The sequence below is a fragment of the Mauremys reevesii genome, linkage group 5, assembly GCF_016161935.1.
Source record: "Mauremys reevesii isolate NIE-2019 linkage group 5, ASM1616193v1, whole genome shotgun sequence".
NCBI classification, from domain to species: Eukaryota; Metazoa; Chordata; order Testudines; family Geoemydidae; genus Mauremys; species Mauremys reevesii.
In genome coordinates this window covers 82,686,307-82,711,936 of record NC_052627.1, presented here as the reverse complement: position 1 = coordinate 82,711,936, position 25,630 = coordinate 82,686,307, and the positions used below count along the sequence as shown (strand labels likewise).

Here is a 25,630-nt window from a genome sequence, read left to right as displayed (position 1 = left end):
TCATCGCCTACTGTGAACTGCACAACATTTGTGAGGATAAAGAATAGTCTTTCCATCCTGAGTGGACTCGGGACAAATCTGGTTTGTAAACTCTGCACATGTATCCCACACATGTGTGTTGGTCCTGGGTCCCAGCTGGCATGGGAAAGTAGGGATTCCATATGTGAGGGGAAGTCACTGGGAAGAGATAGCATCAAGAATTTTACAAGGTTGTTCAATGATATTCTTAAGAAGGGAGAGTGCACAATGAATGGCATAAAAGCTTTGTGATGCTTATTTTTAAACATAAAGGCAATATTACACTGTGTGATAGGTTATTGCACAATGAAGCTGATGTCACATGCTATGAAAGTATGAGAAGATTACTGAGAAGTGTCTGCATGGACTGGTTGAAATGTGGAAACGTCAGTATGAATTCATGCCAAGAAGGGGCATGCTTGATGTTATACATGTGCTACAAATCTTTATGGAGAAGTTTAGTGAAAAGAGACAGCAACTGAATGAGGTCTTTGTGGCCCTGGAGAATCATGATCATGCCCTTGATCATGCACCAAGAGAACTAGTTTGGTGGAGTTTGTGACAGAGAGGTGTGCCAGAAGGATATATTCATTTTATCCAGGATGGAGGGACTACTGTCACTAAACTAAATGGGGTTAAAGCAAAGAATTTCCAGTAAATGCTGCTTATGTGAGAGGTTATCATTGGTAATGAGATGGGTCATGGCAATTGAGTGCCTTCAGCACTGAACTTTACGCACACAGACCAGAGTAAAGCACAGCATATTATCCAGGGAGTAAAAATAAGTGCATATGAATTCAAATGTCCTCAATCTCAACATTGGGAATTTATCAGCACAGCAACAAGAGAAGATGTGTGGGTGTAAACGGTCGGGACTCACCCCTGTCGCGGCTCCTACTGGTTACTCCGCAAGTTAGCTCCTTTTCCAGTCCGGAGCGCCCTCTGCAGGCTGGTGATCCACCTACTTTACTCTCAGCCCCGTGTCCCTCCCTGGACCCGGTGCCCCTTTTACTCTAACTGGGTCTCCCCCTCTCAGGGGAACCCCCGCCACCACGCTATCCCCACTTGCCTCAGAATGGCTACTGCTCAGTCACTATCGAGCCCCATATCCTGGGACAGACTGCAGTATCAGCCTTCTCATCACCGGCAACGGGGTTCGGACCTGCTGCTTTGCCTATCCTTAGGTTGCCCCCTGCAAACCCCAGTACCTCTTAGCCCTGTACTAGGCCGCCGGCCTGGGGCTTTCCTAGGCTGGAGCTTTCCCCAGCCCCTCAGCCTTTTTCCCGTCCTGCTTCACCCTAGGTACTTATCTTAGCGTCTAAGCAGCCAGGCCCATCTCTCTCTAACCACAGAGAGAGACTCTCTGGCTTCCTGGCTGATCTGGCCTTTTATAAGGCCCTGCTCCTCAGTTTGGGGCGTGGCCCCCAGCTGCAGCCACTTCCCCAATCAGCTCAGCTCTGTCAGGCCACATTTTAAACCCCTTAAAACCCCGGAGCAGGGTCCACCCTGCTACAGTGGGGAGTCTGGGATTCTGGTTCCTGCTGTGGTGTGTGGTTCTTCAGACTCATTATCAGGGCTTTTGCAACCTGAACCTCCAGATAAAGGTGTAGAATAACTTCCTCCTTGCTTTCAAAGTCTTCTGGAGGTTCTCCAGGTCCCTTGCTGCTTCCTTGTTCTTGCCTTCCTCAGTGTCCTGTTTGACAATGAGGCCCTCTGGGCTTATGAGGAAATTGTGAGTCACTTCAGCCTCAGTACTTGGGCTCTTGACAGCACCTGATCAAGCTCCAGGTAGAAGGAACATATACAAAGAGCCTCGTGAATCCTTTGGTCTTCCTGACCTCAAGTACTTTATGCATCCCAGCACTGGCACAGAGTCTGCTGAATGTTTGCCTGCTGCAGCCTCTATAAAATGTCCTGGAAGAGGTTAATATTCTGGCTGCTCCAGCCAAAATCATGGAGGATGGTGAATTCTATTCAGACATTGATCAGCTCCTGGGTATACTCAGTGGGGCAGGCATCTATTGTCTTAGAGCTGTATCCATTGTCACCTGTATTGATCTGTAAAGACTGCAGTGGAAAGCTGTTCTGATGTGGTCAGTGCAGCACACAACTACCAATGAAAACAAGGGGACAAGGACTTTTATTGATCTGGGTAAAGGTCATGCAGGAAAGGGTTCAATGCACTGTGGTAATGAGGATGTCAGTCTATTGAAACTCAAGACTCGGTACCCACGCCTTGCTCTGTCCACTCTGCAGAACGGTAAGGATATAGGGCTGTGCCACTGCCATACCTCAGGTATGAACTTTCACCCTGCAGGCACGTTGGCTTGCTTGCCCTCTAATCACCTTGAGACATGTGCTTCAGGGGATTCAGTGTGAACCACAGGGGGGTTATGGCACAACCCCACACATCGATATGTGTAGAGTCATTAGTGCAGATGTGCTCTAGAGTCTCATGGATTTTATTTGCCGTTTTGGGTAGATCTTTGAATAGAAGTTTGCAATGTACAGCTCCGAACACCCTTCTGAACTTGATAACATAAAATGGTAATAGAAAATTCTCATACTGTGCAGAAAAAATGTATCATTTCTATTATCTTACGTACTTTTGTATGTGCTTATTAATGGAAATTTATATTTCTTTTTCAATCTTGGATCTGATGAGATACCTTATGCAATGAGAGATTGGCTAACAGGAATAGTGCATACATACTAATTCATTACCGGTTAATTTCCTTTTTCATTGCCTGTGCAACACTGTAGAGAAAAAATATTTGTCAGATGTACCCATATGTTGATAGATACAGTTAATCAGAAACATAATTAAGAAGTGTTGAGAATTTAGATAAAATGAGCTTTTGCTTCATAAAAGTGAATGATAGGCAGTTCAAAGTATGAGAAAAAAGCACCAGAGGAAGCTAAAGAAGCTGAGCTGAATGATTTTTACCAGGCTGTAAAGCATAAAGCATTTATTTTATATATTGTACATTGGAAAGAATGAAAAAGTGATCTCTCTATAAATTGACAATTCTTCTATTGCTGATGAGAATTGGGTATGCTGCCTGGATACTAGAAAGGATACTTTGGTCAACTCCAGAGATGTTTACATCAATTCAAGCTCTTCCAGTAAGATGTAGTAACTTATATCGGTTGATTGATGGAGTAACAGTGTTCTTCTCATGGCATAAGGCCATTGCATAAGGCCAACTTTTACTTTCTTTTACATAAAGAAAACATTGAAAAAAATTCCACTTTTAAATCGACTAGGATTTCCTTCTTTTTAAACCAAGTGAGAGATGACACCAGATTCAGAAGGAATAGGGAGATGTTGCTGTGGATCAAATGCTCATGGGGGTGAGTTGCTGTAGGTCAAATCCAGGTCCCACTGAAAATAGTAAAACTCCAAGTTTACTTTAATGGAGCCAGAATTTGGCCCTAAATCTTTAGTAAAGACAAACATATCAGTTGAAAGTTTTGCTTCTTTTTTTTTTTAAATAAGAGGAGCCAGATTATCAGCTGGTGCAAATCAGAATAGTTCCATTGACAACACCACCACACAAATTTACACCAGTTGAGAATCTGGTCCAGTGATGGGTGAGTGAAAATCAAAGAGAGGTAAAAAGTTAATACTTGACAGTACAGCTCTGCAAGTTTATATTGAAAAGAATGTTCTCATCTTATTTTATATAAGGAAGTTGTAAACTATTGTATCTGCAAAATATAATGTAACAAAGTCGTACATGGATTAACCTATTTTAATGTGATTTCTTTAAAATGATGTGGTATGAGAAAAGAATACAATTTTAGAGAGAAACTCTGCTCTGTTCACCTGCACAACTCCAATGACTACCATGGAGTCTCATGGAACTCACTGGTTTGCTGAGAGAATTTAATCTGCCTTCTAACTCACACCTTGGTGACCAGGAGCTAAAACATATGAATGGAGTTTGTAGGGAAGCAGATACAGTAACTCCTCACTTAAAGTCCTCCCGATTAACATTGTTTCATTGTTACGTTGCTGATCAATTAGGAAACATGCTCGTTTAAAGTTGTGCAATGGTCTCTTCTAATGTCCTTTGGCAGCTGCCTGCTTTGTCCACTGCTTGCAGGAAGAGCAGCCTGTTGCAGCTAGCTGGTGGGGGCTGCTGGTCCACCCTGGTTACAAGCCCCCATCAGCTCCCCCTATCAGCTCCTCACTCCCCTAAGTTCCCTGTGCTGCAGCCATCCAGCATGCTAGCAATTGCAATCACTGCCATGTGCTGCTCCTGCCCTCTGCCTTGGAGCTGCTCCCAGAGACTCCTGCTTGCTGTGCAGAGGGGTTAGGGAGGGGCTAATGTCAGGGTGTCCCCCTCCCCACTGCTCCTGCATCCCGCTTACTCCTTCTCCATATAAAGCAGGGAGAGCACATGGACAGAGAGAGACAGAGAGCTTGGGGCAGCAGCTGATGTCTCAACTTCCTGATCCACTTAAAAAGACAATGCACTTAAGAGTGAGTCAGAGTCAGCTTACTGAAGAGTCAGCTTACTTAAAGGGGCAGTGTGCATCTCTCTCTCTCTCCTACACAGAGGGTATGTGTCTGTCTCTGTCTGCTATGCTGTCTTCCCTTCCTCGTGTTTGTGCTGCCGTGTGTGAGAGGCTACATTAACAACAACGTGTTAACCCTTGAGGACTCAGCCGAGTGCTAGTTCATCATTTAGCAGCAAGGCATTCCCTGGGAAATATCCTTCCCTCTTCTACCCTCTAACTTCACCACCTCAGCTAAGCTTCACAATCATCATAGCTGTGAACAGTATTAAATAGTTTGTTTAATTCCAGGAGAGGGAAATATAATTTTTCTATTACAGAGATATGTGCTTCAATATAGAAATAAAACCTGCTCTGACTACACACCTCGTTGTCAGCTAACCTCCCCCCCGCCCACTGGCACCCATATGGGGTATCATCAAACAACTGCAATCCATATTCAGTGGGGACCCCATCTTGAAAGAAATCTTTCCTGAATCCTTTTTCTGGCCTTCAAACAACTCCCCAACCTCTCCAAGCTCATAATCAGAAGCAAGCTCTCCACAGACAAGGACACACCAATCAAAGCGGTATCAGACCTTGCCAGAACAACAGATGCAAAACCTGCAGACATATCTCCACTGCTAAACTGATCAACTCCCCCTCAACACACCATTCAAGATCCCTCAGTCCTACACATGCCTATCACAACATTTGGTGCACCTCATCCAGTGCGCTAAATGCTCCAACAACAACTATGTGGGTGAAACCAGACAATCACTCTCAAATGAATTCCTATAGGAAAATGATAAAAGAGAAAAACAGCATATCACTCATGGATGAATATTTTACACAAAGTGATCACTCTATATCTGATATATGTCTTCACCCTCAAAGGAAACCTGCACAACACTTTCAGAAGATGAGCCTGGGAGCTTACATTCATAACTGTTCTGGACACTAAAAATCAACAACACGCCCTCCCCCGCACCCCAGCTACCTTTCCCCCACCTCCCTTCCTTTCCCCCACTATGATTGGAGAGGTGTTAACAGGCCACTTAACCTTGAATGGTCCCTTGAAATATGAGTTAACGACTTATGCTAAACAATCAGTTTCACCTTGTTTAGCAGTGACATTCTGAGTATGTTTCCCAGACCTGAAGAAGAGCTCTGTGCAAGCTTGAAAGCTTGTCTCTCACAAAAAGAAGTTGGTCCAATAAAATATGTTACCTTATTCACCTTGTCTCTTTAAGCTGTTAATTAATTTAGCCTCTTTTGAACATTTTAATGTATTCAACAATATATAAACTATTATAACAACAAAATTAATGTATCGGTAAGTCTAAAACAGGATTAAATAAATTGCAAGATTCTACATATGTACATTTGTAGAAAAAATGTATAATATGGTAATATGTGCTCATATAATTACAATATTTCATGATACAATTAAAAGCATAGTTTTAAAGTCGAACCTTCAATCTTCAGTATGGTATTTTCCCACTGTTACGTACAACCTTAATATTCCCCAAAATAACTTTTGGTGTAAAATCCAGTCTTCAGATTCATTTGAAGTCTGGACTCATTTATTACATTTTTGCTTCTTATTGTTGAGTGAATCAACACAATCTGTTATATAATATCAAACATCTACACTAATGTATTTTGTTTTCTAGAATTATATTAGATGGAAGCAATTACAATCCAAGTTAACATTTCTTCAGATAAAAGCTAATAATTAGTCAGGACAATATGCTGAGGAGACCTATAATGTATTTTCAGGCAAAACTAAAAACTACTTTTAAATCTGTTTTGTGGTTCTAATTCAAGTATTATTACTGATGCATTGTATGATTTACCAATCTGTGAACCAACTTATATATGGAGATATACCTATCTCACAGAACTGGAAGGGACCCTGAAAGGTCATCAAGTCCAGCCCCCTGCCTTCACTAGCAAGACCAAGTACTGATTTTGCCCCAGATCCCTAAGTGGCCCCCTCAGAGATTGAACGCATAACCCTGGATTTAGCAGGCCAATGCTCAAGCCACTGAGTTATCCCTCCCCACCATGGTGAGTAAATGGGAATTATAATTATCAGTAACTCCCAAGGGTGTGGCAAATCTTAATTCAGTAATAGTGGTAGCAGCTTTTAAATCTCTGGATGGAAGATGTTATAGAAATGCTATTTATTAGATGCCTGCCTTTCTCGTTGTACTAGAAGTGAAAGGATTTTTTAAAAAATCATAAATCTACATTCAAGGTAGTTTATATATATGATAAGCAAATGTCAAAAGTTTTGTCATTTGAGGTTCATTCAGGTTCTTAGCCAGACCTAAGCCTGAAAAAGTTGATTGGACCATCTAATGAGAATTGGCTTTATGAAATATCCAGCATGTCTGAATTTAGACATACTTTGTTCTATTTAAGCACTTCTAATTCTGGCTAGAACATTCATTTGCAAAGGCACATCTAAATGAAAAATATCTTTATATTCAGGTGATATATCATTATGATCTTTGCTGAGTCCCATTAAACACAGTATGCAGCTCCTCCTGATGACATCTTTATCTTGCCATTCATTTGGGTACCAAAAGGGATCACATATTTAGGCATTAAAATTTACCATGAAGTATCCCACTTGTTAGAAGGAAATCTACTTGCTGCTGTGAAGCAGATTGTACAATCATCTAGCAGCTATTAGAGCCAAAGGAACAGGGGGTAAGACCGGCCTTCCAATTACCTTCCAATGGGACACCAACAGAACTAGACTGGGCGCCAAGCCCAACAGCCTCTTCCCATCCTTCTCTATATGGGGAAGAACAGCAGCCGCAAAGAGGAGCTTGCAAGAGACAGACTACGGATATCTACAGATCTTCAAGGCTCCTTCATCCAAGTGACCAACACTTGCTATAGTCAAGGGTTTGGAGTGTAAATCAAGACATTTCAGCCAGCCTGCTCTCAACAGATTTAGAGGGATCCAGATGGAGCACCAGGTCCAGTGCCTTCCCCTGCTTTCTCTATATTCTTGACATCACTCAGTTATTCGTCTCAAAAAATTGGACTATAGATATCTTTTATCATCATTTGCTGTGTTGCCACTGGTTCTTGGTCCTCCTTAACCCCCTGCTACCACTGCAGTACTTTAGTTCCCCAGCCTTCTGCTCAATAAGCTTTCATCCTTTTCTACTTCCTCCCTTTCCCTTTCTATATCCTGATCATGCAGCTTTTTGCTGCCTTTAACCACTCCCTACTCTTTCTCAGCCAATCCCTTTCCATCATTCGCTTCTATCTTTTCAAGCCCAATGAACATTCCCCAGAAGAAAAAAACCAATTCTCTTTAAAACTAAGTTTCTATAACAACATAATTGACTAAGCATCCAAGAACTGCCCTATGTAGTGTGACAGGGAAATTCCACAACTCTGCCTCTGCTCCCCTCAGGACTTCAGTGGTCTAGTATTGTGGTGACTTGGCCTTCTATCCAGGTCATGCTGTAGTCCCACTGATTCTCATATATCCCTGTCCTTGGAGTCCCAAATAATTCCCACCACTACTGGCAAATCACATATACCCAACTGAAGTATCTTCTGACCCTCCTGGGGTTTTTCTTCAGACCTAGTCTCTCTAATCAGTGAACAAGAAAACAAATATAATCCTAAAACCACTCCCACCTCCAGTCCTCCTCAGGACTTGATATTTCAGTCTCTCTTCCTGTTCTTCTCAGTCCTCCCTCTTATTTACAAGATGCTGACTCACAAGGCCATTCCCTTTAAATCCTGCCCTTTCCAAGGTAACACAACAGGAATGAATCCTCTCCTGCATTTTTTTGGGGGGGGGAATCACTTTATTTGTGTCTCTTGCTCTCTTTCTTCTCCAGGAGAGGATACAAGACCTCCTTTCTCCAGGGCCATCTTCTCTTAACTTCCCAATACTGCCCAATTTAATTTCCTCCCTCAGACTACCACATCCTCTCCAGATGTACCAGGTGAGACTAATGGAGCTCTCCCATTCCAAAGTTAACCTCTTCATAGCCTGTGTGGTGTTTACAGTCCCATCACAAACATTGATAAAACTGTATTTACAGAAAGTAAAGAAACTCCTCACCCTAATCCTTTTGCCTGTGTGCTGTATTCCTTCTCCCCAAGTTGCATCTTTTTTTGCCTTTTTAGACTGTAAACTCTTAGAGGCTGGGACTCTGTCTTCCTGCCTGTAATATAAATAATACAGCAAACAATTAATAGCTATGCTTCTGTAGAAGAACCAGCTTATAAGAAACGTACAAATACAAAAAACATTCCAACCCAATGAAAGATTGCGGCATGGTACACACAACTGGAATTTGGTGATGGATTAAAAATAGTTTGCCTTGAGAGTACAAGTCCTGAATAAACATTAAAGCACAGAATGAAGGAATATATTCAAGAAAATGAGGACTAAGGGTGAAATCCATTGCACCCACATAAAACCTGAGTTTTTGGGCTCTATGTAGGTGGAGAGTGCAGCAGTTGGTAAGGTGAAATCCATCCTCTGATCAGAAACAGTGAATTGGACTGCTGTACTGCCCTAATATGGCTACAATTCAAATCAATGGACTGGAATTGTTATAGGAGTGTTCTGTAAATAGTTAAATGTAATAGCTAAAATGCCAGTAGATAGCACTCAAAATACATAGCATAGTTCCTGGGTTTGCAGGACTAATAACATTTCTTGTTGTTGTGCATTGTAAATGGCTTCCTCTCCGCAGCTCTTAACATGGAGCTCTTAAAAGGAACAGCACTCTTTTTCTTGGCACAACCTCATTCTCCCACATCACATTTTGAACTCTCCACAGTGCCTACAGAATGCACAGTCAGATATCCCTCAATCCAACCCACACCATCCCCTGACAGCTTATAAATGGTATTGGGACCTTGAACTGGCTCACCATGGTTAATTTTTTCCATCTATCTGCTTTTTTTCTTTTATCAGAGGGGTAGCCGTGTTAGTCTGGATCTGTAAAAGCAACAAAGAATCCTGTGGCACCTTATAGACTAACAGACGTTCTGCAGCATGAGCTTTCGTGGGTGAATACCCACTTCTTCAGATGCAAGTATTCACCCACGAAAGCTCATGCTGCAGAACGTCTGTTAGTCTATAAGGTGCCACAGGATTCTTTGTTGCTTTTTTTCTTTTAACATTGATTAATTGTTTAGCTCATAAAAGAGCAGTGTGCTGACATACAGTTTAGTTGCCATAACACAACATTGCTGTAAATAATTAATTTGGTAAGAAAGAAAGAAAGAAAAGTTTAAAAACAAAAGAAAAAAGTTATATGTATATTTAAGAAACATGGAAGTTGAGTTACTGTTTACTTCTACAAATGGGCAAAGGTTCAAAGAGTTTCTTAATTGTTTCCCCTCAAACCAATTCACCCATCCCTAGTTAAGGCTCTCTTTTCTCCCCTCTTTTACATTAGTACCTCTCTAAAAAGGAAGATAATTTGGTTTGTTGCCCTCTCTATAGATTTACTGAATCAACCCTTTGTCCTTTGATTTTGTATTCAGGAGGGCAGACTCCTTCTTCAGTTGAATCTTTTTTTGAAAAACAATCAATATTTCAGAAACTTGTTAATAAAAAAACAAGATTTTAGAATATACAGTATGCTGATTCCAACAATTGGCAAATAAATTTGGTTTCTGCCTTACCCCTTTACATTTTCCCAGTATGTGTGCCTGTTAAACTCTGTTACCGGTTTCTAATGAAATTAAAGTATACATCAACTTTCAGACTAAATGCATCAGAACTGATTAGTGTGTATTATGGGCACACATTTCACTTTGTCAATGGCTTTGTTATTTTTTTGCCTGTGTAAGAACTATTTAATTTACAATTATAAAACAGATAGCCTAGAGTTAACTCATCCCATGAATTTCTTTGAGTTTGCCAAAAGAGCTGGAAGGCAGAGTTATTATTAAATGCTAAGACTCTGCCTTCAGATCCTGTTTCAAATAATAATTTCAAACCCTGAGATCACATAGCTATCTAAAAAGCAAATTAATTGAAATGAACAAACAGCATACACTTAACTATTCCTCAGTGTAACATTCTTATATGGTGCATACTCAGTCTCTTAATTTCCTCTCTAGATGGAACCTAACAGTCAACTAAAATTACCTTCATCAGAAAGTGGAAACTGGCCCAGATGGCAGACTTCTCTTAGTGTCATCTGAACTAACTTACTTGTGGTTTTTTTTTTCCTGTTAAATTCTTTGGCTTCAAACTTTACTACTGTAATTCTCTTTAATTATCTAGCTTAGTACTTTACTATTGCAAGCAAAGAGACTGGAATAGCAGAAAACAAGTAGGTGATCTTTAAGCAGACTTCTTACTAGATGCTACAAGACTTTTCTCTGGTTTCATATTTCTGGGAAGCACTATAAACCCAGACTATAACACTTGGTCGGAACTACTGAAAAAAAGTGCTTTTGTAGTAAGCAGTATAGTAGTAAATTACATAAGTACATAAGAACATAAGAACAGCCATACCGGGTCAGACTAAAGGTCCATCTATCCTAGTATCCTGTCTTACAACAGTGGCCAATGCCAGGTGTCCCAGAGGAAATGAACAGAACATGAAATCCATGCCCTGTCACCTATTCCTGGCTTCTGGCAAACAGAGGCTAAGGACACCATCCCTGCCAATCCTGGCTATTATCAACTGATGGACCTATCCTCCATGAATTTATCTCATTCTTTTCTGAACCCTGTCATAGTCTTGGCCTTCACAACATCCTCTGGCAAAGAGTTCCACAGGTTGACTGTGCATTGTATGAAAAAATACTTTCATTTGTTCATTTTAAACGTGCTGCCTATTATTTCATTTGGTGACCCCTAATTCTTGCATTATGAGAAGAAGTAAATAACACTTCCTTATTTACTTTCTCCATACCAGTCATGATTGTATAGACCTCAATCATACCCTCCTTAGTCATCTCTTTTCCAAGCTAAAAAGTCCCAGTCTTATTAATCTCTCCTCCCACAGAAGCTGTTCCATACCACTAATAATTTTTGTTGCTCTTTTCTGAACCTTTTCCAATTCCAATATACCTTATTTGAGATGGAGCAATCACACGTGTATGCAGAAATCAACCCTGTATGTGGGTATACAGGGATTTATATAGTGGCAATATGATATTTTCTGTCTTATTATCTACCCCTTTCTTAATGATTCCCAATATTCTGTTTGCTTTTTTGACTGCCGCTGCATATTGGGTGGATGTTTTCAAACAACTATCCACAATGACTCCAAGATCTCTTTCTTGAGTGGTAACAGCTTTAGATCCCATCATTTTATATGTATAGTTGGGATTATGTTTTCCAGTGTTCATTACTTTGCATTTATCAGACATTTTGTTGTCCAGTCACACAGTTTTGAGAGATCCTTTTGTAGTTCTTTGCAGTCTGCCTGGAACTTAACTATCTTGAGCAATTTGGCATCGTCTGCAAATGTTGCCACCTCACTGTTTACCCATTTTTCCAGATCATTTTGAATATGTTGAATAGGACTGGGCCCAGTACAGACCACTAGTGGACACTGTAGGGATATTAAAGAAGGTACTAACAGTGATTCCCCCAAGTGACAGTGACCCCCGCCCCCCGCCACTTCCCAGTTTCACCAAGTACAAAAATCTTTTAGTTCTGTTAAAACTTGTAAGCTCCTGTCTGCAGAAAACATTAATTGTATCTGTCCTGTGAAAGATACTCTATTACTATGTAAAACTTACAAACAAGGTAATTGACTTTGTTCTTGAAGTGGACACTATGTTACCACCCCTGCTGTGAGCCTTAAGCCGGTAATTGACTCTGCCTAAAATATGGAATGTATGTTAATGAATGCTTAATGTACGTGAATGGTTAGGGAGGTGCCAGCCTAGAAAGGATCCATCGGCCGAAGAATGTGTCAAGTGGACCACCAGACAACCCCTGGAGAGTAAACTGGGATCCACCCTAAGCACCTGGAAGGAATGTGCCACTTTAGACAGTGTGAAGCCACCAGGAATGTGACAGCTCCCATAGACTAACACAGGAATTAATTCCTATAAAAATGGACTCTAAAAACTGAGGACTTTGAGTCCCTGGTTCTGCTGCCAACCTTCAGGAGCATCAGGTGCATCTGACACAGACTCGGCTCCATCCTCATGACCTAGGCCTTGGCTACACTTGCAAATTTGCAGTGCTGCAGCAGGGTGTGAAAACACACCCTCTCCAGCGCTGCAAATTGTGGCACTGCAAAGCGCCAGTGTGGTCAAAGCCCCAGCGCTGGGAGCGCGGCTCCCAGCGCTGTATGTTATTCCCCACAGGGAGGTGGAGTACGGACAGCGCTGGGAGAGCTCTCTCCCAGCGCTGGCGCTTTGACTACACTTAGCGCTTCAAAGCGCTGCTGTGGCAGCGCTTTGAAGTGCAAGTGTAGCCAAAGCCCAAGATACCTGGCCAGTAACGTGGCATGAGCAACTTCTAGGCTGGTAACTATAACACCTATACAGAACCTAAATGGATGATTGTGTGTGTGTGTAAGGAATAAGTAGTAAAACAACGTTGTTTGCTTTTATCTTTTGCTTTATTATTATATTTACAATAAATGTGGCATCTTTGCCTTAACCCTCTTAAGATCCTGCTGGTTTTTATTATAGTGGTATAACACCACTATTTACTTCTCTCCATTCTGAAAACTGACCATTTATTCTTATCCTTTGTTTCCTGTCTTTTAACCAGTTACCAATCCATGAGAGGACCTTCCCTCTTATCCCATGACAGCTTACTTTGCTTAAGAGCCTTTGATGACGGACCTTATCAAAGGCTTTCTGAAAATCTAAGTTCACTATATATGCTTGTTGCCCCCGTCAAAGAATTCTAGTAGATTGGTGAGGCATGATTTCCCTTTACAAAACCATGTTGACTTTCCCCAACAAATTATGTTCATCTATGTGTCTGACAATTTTGTTCTTTACTATAGTTTCAACCAATTTGCCTGGTACTGAAGTCAGGTTTACTGGCTTGTAATTCCCAGGATCACCTCTGAAATCCTTTTAAAAATTGGCATCATATTAGCTATTGTCCAGTAATTTGATACATAAGCTGATTTAAATAATAGGTTACAGACTACAGTTAGTAGTTCTGCAACTTCACATTTGAATTTCTTCAGAACTCTTGGGTGAATACCATCTGGTCCTGGTGATGGATTACTGTTTAGTTTATCAATTTGTTCCAAAACCTTCTATAGTGACACTTCCATCTGGGACAATTCTTCAGATTTGTCACCTAAACAGAATGGCTCAGGTTTGAGAAGCTCCCTCACATCCTTAACTGTGAAGATCGATGCAAATAATTCATTTAGTTTCTCCACAATGGCCTTATTGTCGTTGAGTGCTCCTTTGGCATCTCAATCATCCAGTGGCCCCACTGGTTGTTTAGTAGGCTTCCTGCTTCTGATGTACTTAAAGAAATTCTTGCTATTACTTTTGTGTCTTTAGCTAGCTGTTCTTGAAATTCTCTTTTGGCCTTCCTAATTGTATTTTCACACTTCATTTGCCAGAGTTTATGCTCCTTTCTATTTTCCTCACTAGAATTTAACTTCCACTTTTTAAAGGAGGCCCTTTTGACTCATTGATTCTCTGACTTTGTTGTCTAGCCACAGTGGCACTTTTTTGGTTCTCTATGTTTTTTTTTAATTTGGGTTATACATTTAAGTTGAGCCTCTATTATGGTGGATTTAAAAAGTTTCCATGCAGCTTGCTGTGATTTCACTTTTGGCACTGTACCTTTTAATTTCTTTTTAACTAACTTCCTCATTTTTGTGTAGTTCCCCTTTCTGAAATTAAATGCAACAGTGTTGGGCTGCTGTGGAGTTTTCCCCACCACAGGGATGTTTAATTTAATTATATTATGATCACTGTTACCAAACGATCCAGTTATATTTACCTCTTTGACCAGATCCTGTGCTCCACTTAGGACTAAATCAAGAATTGCCTCTCTTCTTGTGGGTTCTAGGACTAGCTGCTCCAAGAAGCAGTTGAAATCCCCCATTATTATTGAGTTTTTTAATTTTAATAACCTCTCTAATCTCCCTGATCATTTCACAGTCACTATCACCATCCTGATCAGGTGGTTGGTAATATATCCCTACTGCTATATTCTTATTATTAGAGCATGGAATTACTATCCATAGAGATTCTATGGTACAGTTTGGTTCATTTAAGGTTTTTACTTCATTTGATTCTATGCAGTCTTTCACATATAGTGCCACTCCCCGACCAGCACAACCTATTCTGTCCTTCTGATATATTTTGTACCCTCGTATTACTGTATCCCATTGATTATCCTCATTCCACCAAGTTTCTATGATGCCTATTATATCTATATCCTCATTTAATACTAGGCACTCTAGTTCACCCATCTGATTATTTAGTCTTCTAGCACTGGTATATAGGCACATTAAAAACTTGTCACTTTTTAGCTGTCTGCCATTACATGATGTAATTGAATGGGCCTTTTTTTTCATTTGACTGTTTCTCATCAGATCCTACTTGTATTTTATCATCGTCCATCCTCTCCTCCTTACTAGGACATAGAGAATCTCCATTCAGAGGGATGTCTCTATCTGTATTGGATGCCATCTAGCCTGAAAAGGCTTCAGTAATCGAAAAATACAAACACTTGGTCCAAAGATTACAGGAAAGAGGAAAACGGAAGACATGAAAATTACAAATCAATAGACAATGCAATTGTGACTCAGAATATTTTGGACTTTCAAAATATAAGAAAATAAATTCTGACTAAGCAAGGAAAGATAGGAATCCCAGAGACATGGAAGAAAGTGGATAGGATTACAGGTCCCAGGGTCAGAACATTTTTAGAAATAGTAGTACTCAAGGAAGTTCATGCAACAGGATCATTCTATAAAAAGACACTTTCTAAGGCCTTGTCCACACTGATAATTTGCTCCAAATGCCAGTCACCAGTGTAGCTCCACCAGGATAAACCCCTAGTGTAGAAAAGGAAAGCCATGGCTTAAATCAGTGCATCTTACCCATTTCAAGGAGATAGAAGTGCTGTAAATGATTTTTGGAAGATACTTTGGCTCCACAGTTCCTGCCTAACCCATCCCACATATTCCATATGGAACCCACGAGATGTGAAATTCAAACCAAACCAGTCAGCCCCACATGGGTCCTTTCAAAGCATGTGAGGAAAGGAAGGGGAGTAAAAGCTGGTTATGTTTAATAAATTTTGTATATGCCCTATGCTGAGTCCAGCAGATGTAACAGAAGTCTGCACTTTATTTCACCAGTCATACTGGTTCCTGCATTTGGAACACTTTACATTTCCTTTTGGCTCAGAGTTTACAGTTTTAAGGATTTCTCCAGATATACTCTTAAAGAGATCATAACTCATAGTCACACTAGCCAAAAAGAGTGACCTTACAAGACATGATCCAATATTTAAAGGGTATTTCAATGGAGTTTTACATTAAGATCCCAACTGATGTACTTGATTTAATTTCCCTCTGTAATATATTGGGACCATCCATATCCCAGTCAAACACCCTAGGTAGAACGTGTGGAATGTGAAACTTGAAACAAAAATTGATGGCAGGTAAGACATCATTGTGGAACTTGTTTCCTATATGGGTAATTCCTCGATAGAATTGCATGAAACAAACTAGTTTCTGTGAATTCAAACAGATGAGTTTGCTTTACTGCAATTGACACAGCATGGCACAGAGCTTGTAAAAAAAATAGTATTTTTTTTCTACTGAAAAATGTTGAAACCAAAATCTTTTACTGAAGTATATCTGTTTAGATGATAATTTCATCAGGAAGTTTTCTTGGGTCCAATATGAGGGAATAAAAAAGAGAGAGGAAGAGAGAGATCAACCCCAGAATAGCCAGTAATCTAGTGATTAAGAATACTTACCTAGGATATGGGACACTGAGGTTTGAGTTACTGCTCTGCCTGATTTAGAGTGATAGGGGATGAAAAACCTCTGCTCCGAATCAGCACTCAAGGCAGGACTATGTAATAACTAGACCATTTCTGACAGAGATTTCACAACTTCCCTAGGCAATTTGTTCCAATACCTAATGTACAACCTAAACCACCCTTGCTGCAATTTAAGCCCATTAATTTTTGTCTTATCCTCAGAGAACAATTTTTTCCCTCTTCCTTCTAATATCCTTTTAATGTACTTGAAAACTGTTCATGTCCCCTCTCAGTCTTCTTTTCTACACACTAAACAAGCCCTTTTTTTCAATCTTTTCTCATGTTTTCTAGACCTTTAATTTATTTATTTTTTGTCTCCTCTGGACTTTCTCCAATTTGTCCACATATTTCCTGAAATGTGGCACCTAGAACTGGACACAATATTCCAGTTGAAGCCTTATTGGTGCAGAGAAGAAATTCTTCTCATGTCTTACTTAGAACACCCCTGCTAATACATCCCAGAATTATGTTGCCTTTTTTGGCAACAATGTTACACTGTTGACTCATATTTAGATTTTGATCCATTATAACCTCAGATCCCTTTCCACAGTACTCCTTCATAGGCAGTCATTTCCCATTTCGTATGTGTGCAAGTGATTGTTCCTTCCTAAGTGTAGTACTTTGTATTTATCCTTATTGATTTTCATCCTATTTACTTCAAACTATTCCTCCAGTTTGTCTAGATAATTTTAAATTTTAATCCTATCCTCCAAAGTGCAACCCCTCCAAGCTTGGTATCATCCACAAACTTTATAAGTGTGCTCTCTATGTCACTATCTAAAATTTAGATAGATTCTAAATCATTGACGAAGATATTGTACAGAACTGGACCCAGGACTGATCCCTGCAGGACCTAACTTGATATGACCTTCTAGCTTGACTGTGAACCACTGATAACTACTCTGAGAACTGTTTTCCAATCAGCTTTGCACCCACCTTATAGTAGCTCCATCTAGATTGTATTTCCCTAGTTTGTTTATGAGAAAGTCATGCAAGACAGGTAAAGGACTTACCTAAAGTGAACATATACCACATCTACCACTTACCCTATGAGGCTTGTTACCCTGTCAAAAAAAGCTAGTAAGTTGGCTTGACATGATTTGATCTTGAAAAATACATGCTGACAGTTACTTATCACTTTGTTATCTTCTAAGTGTTTACAAATCGTTTGCTTATTTGTTCCACTATCTTTCCAGATACTGAAGTTAAGATGACTGGTCTGTAATTCCCTGGGTTCTCCTTATTCCCTTTTTTATAGATTGGCACTATACTTTCCCTCTTCCAGTCCCCTGGAATCTCTTCCATTTTCCATGAGTTTTTGAAGATAATCACTAATGGCTCAGATATCTCCTCAGTCATCTCTTTGAGTATTCTAGGATGTATTTCATCAGTCATGGTGACTTGAAGACATCTAACTTGTCTAAGTAATTTTTAACTTCTTGTTTCCTTATTTTAACCTCCGATCCCACCTCATTTTCACTGGTGTTCATTATGTTTGATGTCCAATTGCTACTAATGTTTTTGTTGAAAACTGAAACAAAAAAGTAATTTAGCACTTCTGCTATTTTCATGTTTTCTGTTATTGTCTTTCCCCCATCATTGAGTAACAGTCCTATCCTGTCCTTGGTCTTCCTCTTGCTTTTAATATATTTATAGTTGTAATGTATCTAATTTCAAAAGGTGTCATTTCCCTTCTGCATCAAAATGAAAACAAATTTCAAAACCTCAAAAAATATTTATGAAACAGTTTCTATTTTGCTGGAAATAGAAGTGAACATCAAACAAACCACAGAAAAAGTCACTAGTTTCATAATCAGTCAAGTTTTGAGTGGTTTCTAGTTTTAATCCCAAAGCTTCACATAACCTATACTCGCTCCAGTGTTGAAGTGCATTTCTTACTATTAATGATAGGCCCTTTGAATGCTCCTGGTTTCTTCTGAAGATCCTTTCTTCATTCCTGTGCATGGCCTTATTATTTTGGGTCTAATGATAAGCAAACAAACATCTAAGCATATTCAGTGTAAAAAATGGTCTCATAGCAGACACATTTAGGGAGCCTTTACTTCTTCAATTTAAAACTTTAATTGTTCCTCTTTGCTCTTTTTCATTTATAGGATATATCATCACTGAGTTTGTTTTGTAATCCTTTTATATTTTGGTCTACAGTGGAAGATCTACCTAGAAGCATGACTGAAATTTGTTTTATTCTGTTCATGTGGAACATTATGCATGCTATATTATTATTATCTGAGTATATATTATAGTTTGATAGGTATGATAGTATTGACAAGAGGATGAAATGGAATCTCAAAGAAATGGAACTGGAGATTTTAAATTAAAGATGCAATTCAAAGCTTTCTGCGTTGTTTTAGCTTTGTGTGATGTCACAATGCTTACAAAGGAAATACTTATCTTAAACTCTGGATATGGCCTGAAAGTATAGGATGGGCTGATTTCAAAAGCAATTATTTTAAAATGTAAATGTATTTCTAAATACTTTTCTGTTACTGACTGGGAGCTTATATAAAGTTTTCTTCCTTTTGTCTGAAGAAGGGATTTTTCCCTTGTGTCCGAAGAAGGTTTACAGTGATATATCATATCATGAGGTAGTTTACATTTTCCTTTTAATTTATGATTCAGTTCTTAAGAAAAAAGTCAGGGGCCATAGAGTCCAGAGAACTGCCCTAGATATATACAATGAAAGTATAGTCTGGATTCTATATTAGTATCCAACTGTCTAGAGGCCCAATTCTGAAGAATTTCTAGTCTATTTTTTCTTATTTTGTTTTGGTGTGATCATAAATGATATACACAACGTCGAGGTTTATATATTATGTCAGGATTTCCCTTGAGATTGTATGAAGACATCCTATGGCTCAGTTAATTTAGAATCCATGGAAAAGTATTACACAAAAGGACTGACTAGTGAAAGATACTTCTTACTGAGAGTTATTCTGGTGTAACACTCCCAACTTTAACATATCCTCAATATGAGATTTTCATAAGCAGAAAATGTAATAAAAAGGTTAGCTTTAAGATAATGCAGTAGATGACCTCTCAAGATCCCTTCCAGCCCAACATTTGCACAGTTCTAAGAAAGATCTCTGGTACTGGAAAGTATGGCTAATTTCAATATTACATATAAAAACACAGAGAGAGAACTTTCAAATGAACAAAATATCATATATACCAGGCTGTTCCTCTCCAGCTTGAATGTATGAAAAGCTCTTTCAAAGCAGAAACACATCATGTCCTTTAAATAAGTCAAGTGTCAGTTTTCAAAAGTGACAGCTAGGAGTCATAACAATATATTGTAGAGGTTACACTGGAAATGCCTAATTACAGGCAGATTCAAGTTTTTGTGGGAAAAAATTATTTCCTCACTCTTGCTTTCTCATTAGCTAAAAAATAATGACATGTGTTGATGCCCAGAGCTAATCCATTTCTGGCATGAAATTAAATGCTAGTAGCAGATCATTCAATCATAAATAATGTAAAATTATGTTATGGTCACATTTACCATCTTGCAATACAGCTGAAATCCATAGCTATCTAAAACCATTTAAAGAAACTATTGAAAGTATTATGCTGTGTCTGAATACAGTTAATATTTCATATCAAGTCCCCCAGTGAGATCTGCAGTAATATGCTAAAAAAAATCATTATTTGCAATTAAGGATCATGAAGAATAGCCAATATTTCACACAAGATATCTTTGTTTTGATGAGTTTATACCGGTACTACTTTAATGATTATACCTTCAAAGAGTACAGTCATTTAAGAATGACTATTTTGTGTTTCTTGATGTACTTAGCCAGCTGTTGAAACTTGTCCAGATTTAAGACTATCATTATTTGGGACAATACTTAGGAATGTGTATAACTTTAAGTATATGCTTAAGTTCCGTCCTGAATAGTGATGTACTTAATCATAGGCTTACATGCTCATCTAAATGGGAGACATAAGAAATATAACTGTGGATATCAGTCTGCATTTGATAGCGTCTTATTTGGAAACTATGCAGGAGAACTTGATACCCAGTCCTCATTATCTCTCAATAGTTTAGATCAGACCGGGTTTCGATAAAGAATCATAATATCTAAGGTTACACTTTTTGAGCATTATTTTACCCTCTCTTGTTGTTGGTTTTTTTTTTTTGGGCCTCACAGACTATCTCTTCTGTCTTGTCTTGGACCAGTGAATTCAAGTAGTGCTAGGTTAGCCCCTTTGTGATGAATATGGGAATGTACTTTTCTAATTTAAAAGTGGCAATCTAAATTAATAATGTGGTTATTCACTGCCTGACTTGTTTTGCAGAACTACGCCTTCTTTGTCTATTTGTATTAAATTAATATCTTACCTCTGGTGGCATATTAATGGCTTTCAGACTACCATGAAATCCCTGTCGAGTTCTAAACCTTCACTTGTAAGTATAATCAACCATAACATAATACAGTGTCTTCAGCTGATAGCTTGATATGAGTTAGAACAAACACATTTTGGCAATGGCTTAGCTTGATTCACTTCCTCAAGACTAAGCAAAAAAATAAATATCCTACTGTAATGCATAGTTTTACTAGTGCTAGGATGGGGTTTGACCACCAGCTGACACAGAGTAGCACAGGGATGAGTCTTGCAAGTAAAAGGAAATAGAAGTTTTATTGGAGAAATAAAATAACAGAGTAGAATAATGGCTTCTGTCCCTTCAAATTATTGGTAGCATGAGTTTGCTGTAACTAGGCTTCTCACAACACATCAGCTTTACTTCAGTTACCATAAACTTCAGCTGACTCCTCCTCCTTTTCACCTTGCCTCCTACCCTGTCTTCTTGCATCATACAGCATTTCTCTTTAGGCTTTTTCTCCGTACACAACCTCCAACTAGACTTTGGTTTCAAAAGTATAGAAGCATCACAGTGGATGTAGCACATATTAGGACTGACTCCATTTCTTATATGTTATGCCAATTCCAGGAGCATCTTCCTTTTATTTTTAGAAAAAAAACTAGAAACTTTTGTCAGACTTAAAATGGCCCTTTTAGATTAAAAAAACAACCAACCAACGACCATATGTCTAGATAACTATAATGTATGCATGTGGTCTGTTAATTTCAGTCCTTTTTTTCCCCTTCCAGTTTTGGAACTGAGTTACAAATGTATTCACCACTGATTTTCATTATTCTGCACTGCAGGAGCATTAGGATATTTGTTTCCAACAGATATAGACTGGATGATTTACCTCTTCATTTTTTTAAGATACAGAAACAATTAGATGATATGATTTTCATCACTGATTTACTTCTCCTGCAAATGACATTATATCATCAGTTCTGAGAAAACTTGCCATCAGTACAATGCCTGCAAACTGTAAGTGACCTTAACAAGTTTGCAAACACTTATTTGTTTCACATTGTCACAAAACAATTAGTACAAATAACAAACTTCCTCACAAGAATAGTCTTACGGTTAAGGCACTGAATCAGGACTCAGAATAGAAGAATCTGACCTCTGCTCATCTGCAAAAACTCTTCTGTCCTCCAAATAAACCCATTGTATACATCACACCCAAAAGGTATCCCAAAAGAAAGTAGAATTTACCAAATATAGATGGAATTATTAAAACACCCCCAGCCAATGTGGACCCATTTTGGTGTATATGGTATCACTGCATTTAGTGAAAACACTTCCATTGACATTAATGAGAGTTCCACGTGAGAGTGAGGATACATTTAAATAGGGTTTTGGAAGAATGTATTGGTTCTCTTGATGTAGCCAATAAGTTGCTGTCTGATTAAGCCTGTTTAATGTGTTTCTAGCTGGAGACTGGAAATGACTGTGAAATGTGACAATAAATATATCAGGTATTTTATGGTTTTGATTATTAGGATCAAAATAGGATATGAGGAATTATGACAAATTGTGCAAGTTAAGTGTTATGTGGTAAAAATATACACATGTTGAGTCACCAGAGTTTAGGGAAACATGAATAAAGGTAATAATTGGAGATATACCAATCTCCTAGAAGTGGAAAGGACCTTGAGTCCAGCTCCCTGCCTTCACTAGCAGGACCAATTTTTTTGCCCCAGATCCCTAAGTGGCCCCCCCTCAAGGATTGAACTCACAACTCTGGGTTTAGCAGGCCAATGCTCAAACCACTGAGCTATCCCCCCCCTTTAAGCACCTTCCTGACTGCTCTGGGGCAGCCCCTGCTGTGGTCAATCTTGTTAATATTTTGATATAACTCACGTGTCAGAGCTCCAGCTTTGCCTTGAGGGGTCCTGCGCTTCCAGGTGGTTAGGGCTTACCTCAGAGGTTTGCTGTGACTTTCAATGTAGCCTCTTCCCGCTCCTAGAGGTGGGGGTTACAGCTTACTGATTGATACACCTTCATCATCAGCCAGTCAATGGGTTTGGTGTAAGAGCCCTCTTTAGTCCCTGTCTTCCTACTCAGAGAGGATTTGTGTAGAGGTGTGGGGAGGGTTAGGGGGAACCTGGGCCCTCCCTCTTCTCCAGGTTCCAGCCCAGGGACCCTAATGGCAACAACAACAGGTAGTTTCCCTATACTACCAGAGCTATAGCCCTTCCCTGGGCTACTTCCCCAAACAGACCATCTGACTTCATTGCTTCTATCACCTTCCTGACTGCTCTGGGGCAGCCCCTGCTGTGGTCAATCAGGGAACAGCAAACTATTCATCCAGTCCAGTATATTTTCCTTCTACCAGACTCCTGCACCCAACCGGTCTGGGTCTGTCACACTCACTAAAGATGAAGTCCTTATATTTTTCTCTTCAAATACATGTACATTGCAGTCCAGTCATGTGGCCCACATTCATTCCACACCACCCAGGTTGCAAACCTTTGACAACTGTAACTCCACATGTAGTGGAAGTACAGGGGAGAAGTTGCTAACAACTTTTATTTTGCCATGGGATCTGGAGTTGCAATTCGGTGGGAGCAGGCTAGCTAGGAGATTAAGGAGCTGCTGCTGGCAGTTGTTATTTGACACATTGGCTGAATTTTAAAGCTGCTTTCTCCTGAAGGAGGGCAGATGCAGGAGCTTTACCACTCTTCCACATGTGAACTCCCGCTCCACTGTAGTTCCCTTTATAGGTGCAGATGTGTGTGAAAATTGTGCTCCTTTCTCTGTGCCTAGAAGGGTTGAATTCCCTTGAGTTGAATTCCCTTGTAGTAACAGTCACTTTACTGACTGTAAATAACACAGTTACAGTGGGATTTTAAAAAGTGCTCTGCACTGGACTAACTCTGCTCCCACTGAAATCAATGGCAAAACTCCCATTGACTTCTATGGGAGTAGTTTTTGGCCACTCCTGAGTGCTTTTGAAAATATTTCACTGAAATTCCAGGTTCCTAAGAATCTAATTGTCCCAAAATCTTAAACTTGATGCATAATTCTCTCATAAGAACGGCCATACTGGGTCAGATGAAAGGTCCATCTAGCCTACTATCCTGTCTTCCAACACCAGGTGCCCCAGAGGGAATGAACAGAACAGGTAATCATCCCCTGTCACCCATTCCCAGCTTCTGGCAGTTTGAGGTTTAGGGATACCCACAGCACATGGTTGCATGCTTTACCGTTTTGGCTAATAGCTATGATGGACTTATCCTCCATGAATTTATCTAGTTCTTTTTTTAAACCTGTTATAGTCTTGGCCTTCACAACATCCTCTAGCAAAGAGTTCCACCGGTTGACTATGCATTGTGTGAAGAAATAATTCCTTTTGTTTGTTTTAAACTTGCTGCCTAATAATTTCATTAGGTCACTCCTAATTGTTTTATGAGAAGGAGTAAATAGCACTTCCTTATTTATTTTCTCCAGACCAGTCATGATTTTGTAGTCCTCAGTCATATCCCTCCTTAGTCATTTCTTTTCCAAGCTGAAAAGTCTCAATCTGATTAGACTCTCCTAATAATCTCTACCTAAACATACATTTCATACTGTTCATAGTTGAAAATAAGTTAATGTAATCTCCCTAATTTCCTATTGAGTTACCATACTTAGTAATTAGCTGTTCCAACATTGGAGTTTCAGCAAAATATTAATTATTTGTCAAATAATGCTATTGTGAGCTACTAAAAAGGAATATCCTGCAACAGGAAAATAATGTATGAGGGAGAATGCTTTGAATTTGAAAGCCAGAATGAGGCCCACTGAAGGAACAAAAATGACAAAAGAAGCACTAGTGAAACGACAAAAGAATGGGCTCAAACATGATTATATTCATCCAAGTATGAGAATAGTAGCAGAAGATAATTCTGTCCACAGCTAGATATGCCAGTTTTGAAAACTAAAAAGATAGCACATCATGTAAGTCACAGCACTCTTTGTGCACATAAATATGATCCCAAATGTTATAATAGATGTTAGAAAGTAAAATGACTGATTAGATCATCCAGTTCATCTCACTGCTAATGAAGGATTCTTCTGTATAGTAGTCTACATTTCCTTGTACATTTTACATTTTGCTATGTCTGACTTCCTATAAGGAAAAAAAATGCCCTAAAAGCTTTGGAATGAAGATGAGAGGCTTTCCCCCCCCAAATAGTTTTGAAGTAAGAATGTAATATCATTTCACTAACTAGCTATAATAACATTGTAATAACCAAACAATAGTTAGAGCATTTGGAAAGTTTTACAATGAAATCTGGAAATGGCATGGCTTTTGAAAACCAAGTATGTGACAATTAAAAACTATGCCGCATCTGAATGCAGATAGAAAATCTTGGTAAATGACAGTGCTTTCTTCCTCTATTTCTCCTTTATCTCTTGCTGCTCACAAAGATTATAGGAATGGGTTCAGAAAAAGAAAAAAAATTGCCTCAAAACAAATTTGTATTCTGTGTTATCTTTACTCTTTGATGGATATTTAGCAAAACTGAGGATAATTATGAGTCAGCTTGCAAAAGGCCAAATTTACAAAGCATGCACACATGCCTGCCTAATTTGTGCACAGGAATCCCCAGATTTGTACGAGTGTGCACACACGGGTTTTTTGTTAATATATGGTGAGCAGAAAAATGTAACATTTTTAAAAATTCTATTGCTCTGATGCAGGGACATACGATGTAGCCAAA

The 25,630-nt window shown here is 39.2% G+C and overlaps 2 long non-coding RNA genes across 2 annotated transcripts in view; both read right to left on the bottom strand.

Moving 5' to 3' along the window:
• The window catches only part of LOC120405769, a 30,283-nt gene extending 28,915 nt beyond the window's left edge, over window positions 1–1,368 (bottom strand). Inside the window, exon 1 of the long non-coding RNA XR_005598851.1 lies at window positions 899–1,368. This is a non-coding gene — a long non-coding RNA (uncharacterized LOC120405769). The remainder of the gene's footprint in view (window positions 1–898) is intronic.
• LOC120405767 overlaps window positions 1–25,630 on the bottom strand; it is an 88,656-nt gene that overhangs the window by 41,497 nt on the left and 21,529 nt on the right. The window contains exon 3 of the long non-coding RNA XR_005598849.1: window positions 8,627–8,729. This is a non-coding gene — a long non-coding RNA (uncharacterized LOC120405767). The remainder of the gene's footprint in view (window positions 1–8,626; window positions 8,730–25,630) is intronic.